We start from the raw sequence: 6392 nt of genomic DNA on the forward strand, positions 1-6392 counted from the left end.
ATGAAATATAAGCCGAGCATTAAAGACACTTTTATAATATTATAATAAGTATGATAATCATATGCTAGTATCTATCACCCCTCTGTCAACAGCACATGGACAATAGACTGTACAGGCTGCCACAAATCACCCTTATAGTCTGCTTATGGACGGAATCATATTAATGTAAATGTCCTCCTGCTTCAGGAAGTCTGATTCTCTGCCATGAACTATGGACTATTGGAAGTGACTGGAATATTTAGTCACTTTACTGGCATACTATATGAATGTAGATATAAGAACAGAAACTTCTACTTTACCGAAACATCTGTTGGAGGTGCACAGGCAGCTGCATCTCTCCAAGTAGTCTGTGAAAAGAGGAAATGGCATATAATAGTCAGTGCGTGCTGTGTATAGCACCTATGTAGTGCTGCTCACCTTTGTATAATAGGCACAGTACACATACTATACACATAGTTTACACACACTGAAGGGAGAGGTCCATTGACGTATTATATAATGTAATCCTAGATCCTCTGGTTTATGATAGAAATCTTATACTGTACCTTGATTTTTTGGAGGGCCCCCGGCGCAGACAACCTTCTCCTCGGCGCAGGTCTTACAGTTGGTATAGGTTTGCACCATTAATCCTGGGGAAATGCACTTGTGTTATAACCTACCAAACTTATAGAGAATAATAATGACAAGAAGCTGAAATCTGGTATAAAATGTACTTACCACAGCTGTCTGCACCTGAGAAATGGAGAAGAAAGAAGACATTACTGACAGTTCTCATTGTCAAACCCAGAAACCTCTAATCTCTGGGTCTCATTATTACATGATATCAGTGTCTCTGTCTTGATCGCTGTGTTTTCTAGATTTCCATTGACAGGAATCTCTGAGCTGCCCCAGTACGGTCCGGGCCCTCTATAAAGGGCAGCAGCTCCTAGTGCAAACATCCCTGACAACGAATCAGATGCTGGCTTTCATGTGTCCAGTACAGGGCAGGAGATAACAGCAGTGATGTGATTGGTGGCTGTGGGGATCTCTAGTTTGTGTCTCCATTACTATTACTACATGAGGCCTGTTTGTGTAATACATTTATATGTCATATTATAGCACATGTTATATCTAGAAGAACTCACCTTGTTTATTTGGACACCTCCCTAAAAGTGAGAAATGAAGGAATACAGAATTACTAATAGAAAACAATCTAGAGAACAGAAATCCCCTGTATATGACGACTCCATCTATAACACGGCAATAATACCCCAGAAAACTGCACAAATAGCAATTCCCATTATAGGACATTTTATTACAATCACTCCCTCCTGTCACTAGGCTGTATGGAAAGGAAATGGAGCAGAAAACACCATCTCTGACAACCTACCAGACACGTAGAACACAAGTACAATGGTAGACAGGTAAAAGATTTCACTTACGTTGGTTTGAATCCTGGACGATAACCTTGAGCTTTTCTTTGAGTCGCTGGAATTGGAGTCCAATGATGTGAAGAAGCTGGATCTCTAAAATATATAAAGAGGAGAATAATGAGTCCAGTCCCCTCATCTGACAATTCCTATTAATAAGAGAAGTAGAATTCCAGCCTACATAGAAAATATTGTACTTACCCTTAAAATCTATATCCTGGATGACGTCCACAGATTTTTTATATTCGGACGCAATTTCAGATATAGCATATTTATCTGGAAAGAAAATAATGCTACATTACTTATTTATCTAATATCTATCTATCTATCTAGGCTCTATCTAGAGATTTCATAAAACAGAAATAATGGTAATAATACAATTACCCAGTATCCCGACTTCATCCTCAAGGTAGTCCAGGACTTTTTTTTCGGTGAATTTGGCAAACCGCTTGATCTTTACATAGGCTTCTATTGAGTCAATGTCATCGACTTGGCTTTTGATAAGGGTGTTGAATTTATCCATAGCCATTTTCCCTCTGGAATCGCATGGTATGCAACAGAGAGATTGTCCGATGAAGACAGATGTTACCAGCAGTAGAAGCCACATGGTCTGGATAGAACCAGGCATTTTTAGTAAGATCGCTTCCAGTAGCAAATAATCGCTAAGGACGCAAGAGAACAGAACTATGTCCCACTGAGAAGACAACAGCACTGCACAGATTAGAGCTGCAGGCACTGGTTAAGGAACACTGTCTTTATGACATCACTGTATGATCTCACCGGAATATGCAAATGAGGAACGCATAAGCCATCGGATTGGTGGAAAATGTAATTGTGACATCATCACATGAATATGTAAATTAGGCTCTGGAGCACATAAGCCATTGCCTTGGTGGAAAATGTAATTATGCCATCATCATATGCAAATAATGCTGTGGAACATAATATGTTAAAGTAAATTAAGAAAAATAAACATTTTCATTGAAATATAAGTCACAGATAATACATCTAATGGCTTTATTTACAGAATATACATGTTAGACATGGGTAACAAAACCTGTACCACCTGTATATTCCACCAAAGAATAGCTCGACCGTTACAATAAATTTAAATTTTATCAGATTTTGTTTTTTTAAACAATATCACTACAGATGAGCGAATTTCTCAAAAATTGAATTCAGACGGTTTACCGAATTTCCCAAAAAGATTTCATTCAATCCGAATTTATTCATGATGAATCGGGTTAAAAAACAGCTATTTCCTGGTTGATGAGAGCCTGTATAGTAGTGTAGAACACTGTGCACTGGAGAAACATACATAGGGAGTCCGCTGTGCTAGTGAAACAGTACTGTGAGTTAGTATGACACACAGATGACAGGCGTCACTCTTAGAATCCCTTCACACTTCACTTATTTGGTCAGTTACGGGGCCAAAACTGACCAAATAACTCAACTGTGAACTCAGCCTTACAGGTCGATGTTAGCGCCAGGTATAAAGAACTGTGCTATGGCCCAAGATTCTACTATAGAGTGAAAGAGCGCACTCATTTTACACCGTTGTCAGCTGATTCCAAATAGATTTCTACAGAACCTGTTCTGTTACACTCTGAGACATGTAGAGACCCCCTGACAGAGTGGAGAGGGTGGAGAGTAAGTTTGTGTTGACATCACTGGTTATGTTGCCCTACTTCTCATCTGCCATAAGAACAACCCCCAAAAACCGGTCCTCTCTTTTGAACATCCTCCTTCACATGTTCAGCATTTGTCCAGTAATCCATCAGTATTGCTAAGGCAAAAAAATAAAAAAATAGGAGTGGATCCAAAACAGAGATGACACGTTAATGGAATATTTCCATGTCTTCTTTTTTTTCTTACCAACTCCTGGTTTTTGTTTCCAAATCATGATCCAATCCTGATACAAAATAGGGACCATGTGATACAGACCTTATGGCTGCTCCAAAGACAGGATGCGTTGTGTTTCATTTTAATGTCCTTCTGACAGATTAGAAGTAGGGTAAAATAAATTGTGAGGTGGCAACAGCATTAGAAGTCAACACAGTGGCCCATTCACAGATTGGTGAGGGTGGCGACAGCATGAGGAGTCAACACAGTGGTCCAGTGACAGAGTTGTGAGGTGACAACAGCATGAGGAGTCAACATAGTGGCCCAGTCACAGAGTGGTGATGTGGGGGTCAAAAGCAGTGGCAGTAACAGCACAAGATGGTGGGTGGCATTAGGATCACATGGCAGCAGGTGTGTGGCATCAGGCGGGTGGCAAAATCCGAATAGTGGCTGAAGCAGGTGTCCAGAAGAAACAGGTCTCTGTTGGCAAAGTTTGGGTCTGGCAATTCAGAATGATCTAGTCTGATGCATCAGGTACTGGAGTGTGGAAATCCTGCCTGATCCACGCCTGATTCATCTTCAAAAAGGTCAGTTTCTTTGGGTGGAAAGGTGTTCTCTTTGGGGTAACTATGCCCCCAGGCGCATTAAACACCTGCTCTGATGCCACACTACTGGCCAGGCAGGAAAGCTTGTCCAGGGCAAACTCGGCCAGTTGCGGCCACAAATAAAGTTTGACTGCCCAGTATTCCAGGTGATCTTCTATGTGTGATGGCAGGGTGCAGTCCACGTATGCCACCACCTGCTGTTTCAGGGTCTGCTCCATGTCTTGCTGCTGGTAGGTGGTTTCTTCACTAGGCGGGCAAAGAAAAGTGCTCATCGGATACTCTAGACTTAATTTGCTGATGATGAAGCTGGTACTGCTCCTGCTTCCCAACCCCCTCCAGCAGCCATAGCATTGGAACGTGAATGCAGAGGGCCCCCCGGTCAGACCATCGTGAGGATGAGCAATAGTGCTCATAGACAGCAGCCAATTGACTACATACGATGTCTCGATAGTAGTTCAGTTCATCCTCCCTCTCAGCGGGTGGAAAAAAGGCCCCTATTTTGGACCGGTAGCAAGGGTCTAACATGGTGGAGAGCCAGTAGTCATCCCTTTGTCACAATTGTCACAATTTGACTGTCACTACGCAAGCAACTGAGCATGCATCAGGCCATTTGCACAAGGGAGTCGGAGGGACTCCCTGCCTCCATCTCCACTTCATACTGACACTGTGTCAAGGTCATCTGCCTGGTCTTCCTGATCGCCCTCTACCTCCTCCTGCTCCTCCATTTCTGTCACTTGTGTGGAAAAACCACCCGTTTCTGTATACATTGCTTGTATTTGAATGTCCTCCTCGTCCTCCAGTTTAGCCCCCACAGGGCTCAGGTGGCCGTGAGATGTAGGCGTCACATCTCCTGTCCCCTGGCCAGACAGATTTAGCAGCATCTGTTCCAGGACATGAAGTAGTGGAATGACGTTGTTCATCCCGTAGTCCAGGCAACTGATAATTAAAGTGGCCTCCTAAAAGGGCCTGAGCAAAGGCAGGTGTCACGCATGAGCTGCCACTGGCTAACGTCAAAGTTACACAGGGGGAGTTCTCATGTCAGCCTGCATCATCAAGAAATCATTTATGGCCTTCATCTGCTTATATAGTTGGTCCAACATGTGGAGGGTGGAGTTCCAACAGTGGAAATATCGCATATGAGGTGATGTTGGTGAATTCAGTCTGCCTTTGCAGCTCAAGAAGTGTGTGCTTTGCAGTGTAAGAGTGGCTGAAGTGCATGCACAGTTTCCTGGCCATTTTAAGGATGTCTTGCAGATGGGTAGAAGATTTCAGGAACTGCTTTACAACCAGATTAACCACATACGCCATGCACGGTGCATGGCTCAGCCCTTCTTGATGCAGCATCGACACAATGTTCTTCCCATTGTTTGGCCAGGAAACAACCAGGATTCGATTTCTTGATGGAGGATGTGGAGCAGTTCCTCCCCTGTGTGACTCTGTTTGCCCAGGCAAACTAGGTGCAGAACAGCGTGACACCGCTGTGCCCTGCACATGTGGTATGCTGGAAGAGCACTCCAAATTGTGCCTGCAGTGAAGGATGAGGACAAGGTGGAGAATGAGGAGGCAGCAGAGGACATTTGTGCAGGACCCACAGCTTGAAACTGTGGAGGAGGCAGTGCCGTCACCTGGCCAAGTTGCTGGTGCGGCTGGGCAGGAACCACATTTACCCAGTGGGCCGTAAAGGACATATATTGTTCTTGACTGTAGTTACAGCTCCACACGTCGGCGCTGCCATGAATTTTAGCAGACACTGACAGGCTCAAGGACTGGCACACCTTCTGTTTAACATAAGTGTGAATGGCTGGTACTGTATTTTTGGAGAAGTAATGATGGCTTGGGACTCTCCACCTTGGCTCAGCACAAGCCTGACCGCTCACAACACCAGTTCCCGCACAACTCTTATCATCACTACTTGCCTGCCTACCGGAGGAAGCAATGGATCTCTCCTCCAGATCTTGGCTGGGCAGTAACTACTGACTGTCCTCTAGAATCTCATCCTCACTTAAAAATGGAGCCGAGCCGACGGCATACAGAAAATGACCAAAAATGACAGAGGCAGGTTGAGGACATGTGGGGGCAGAGAGCCTATTCCCAGGCCATGCAAGCTAAGTGTCGTGTCAGAGGATCCCACCGACTCCTAGCTGCGGGTGTATGATGTCACTTGCAATGAAGTAGAAGACCAAGTCAACCATTCAAGGACTGCTTGTTTGCTGGTCAAGACACGAACACTAGATGATACTGGCTGCTCAGGCCTGTCACTGCGACTGCTGCTGCCACCCCCCAGAAACATTAGAAGGGCCTGTCACCTGGCTGTCTGACATACTATAAATTAAAAGAAACTGCAAGCGTAAAAGAGCAATGCTATCAGACTGCAATTTCGCCCCAGAAGCAAGTATGAATGGAAGTATGGTACTTTTATATATAATTTAAAGACACCCCAAAACTGATTGTATCTGCCGCAAATTCACCCCAAAAGCAAGGATAAATGGATGTACTTTTATATATTTAAAATAAACACACCCCAAAACTGTTTGTA

At 43.9% G+C, this 6392-nt stretch overlaps 1 long non-coding RNA gene across 1 annotated transcript; it reads right to left on the reverse strand.

Moving 5' to 3' along the window:
• Positions 1–315: 315 nt before the first annotated feature.
• On the reverse strand, positions 316–1136 carry LOC120991498. Its single transcript, XR_005776691.1, has 4 exons — positions 1125–1136; positions 718–732; positions 546–629; positions 316–347 (listed from the first exon to the last, which is right to left on the reverse strand). It is a non-coding gene; the product is annotated as an uncharacterized LOC120991498 (long non-coding RNA).
• Between the last annotated feature and the right edge of the window lie 5256 nt (positions 1137–6392).

This window comes from Bufo bufo, chromosome 2 (genome assembly GCF_905171765.1).
Source record: "Bufo bufo chromosome 2, aBufBuf1.1, whole genome shotgun sequence".
Taxonomy (NCBI): domain Eukaryota; kingdom Metazoa; phylum Chordata; class Amphibia; order Anura; family Bufonidae; genus Bufo; species Bufo bufo.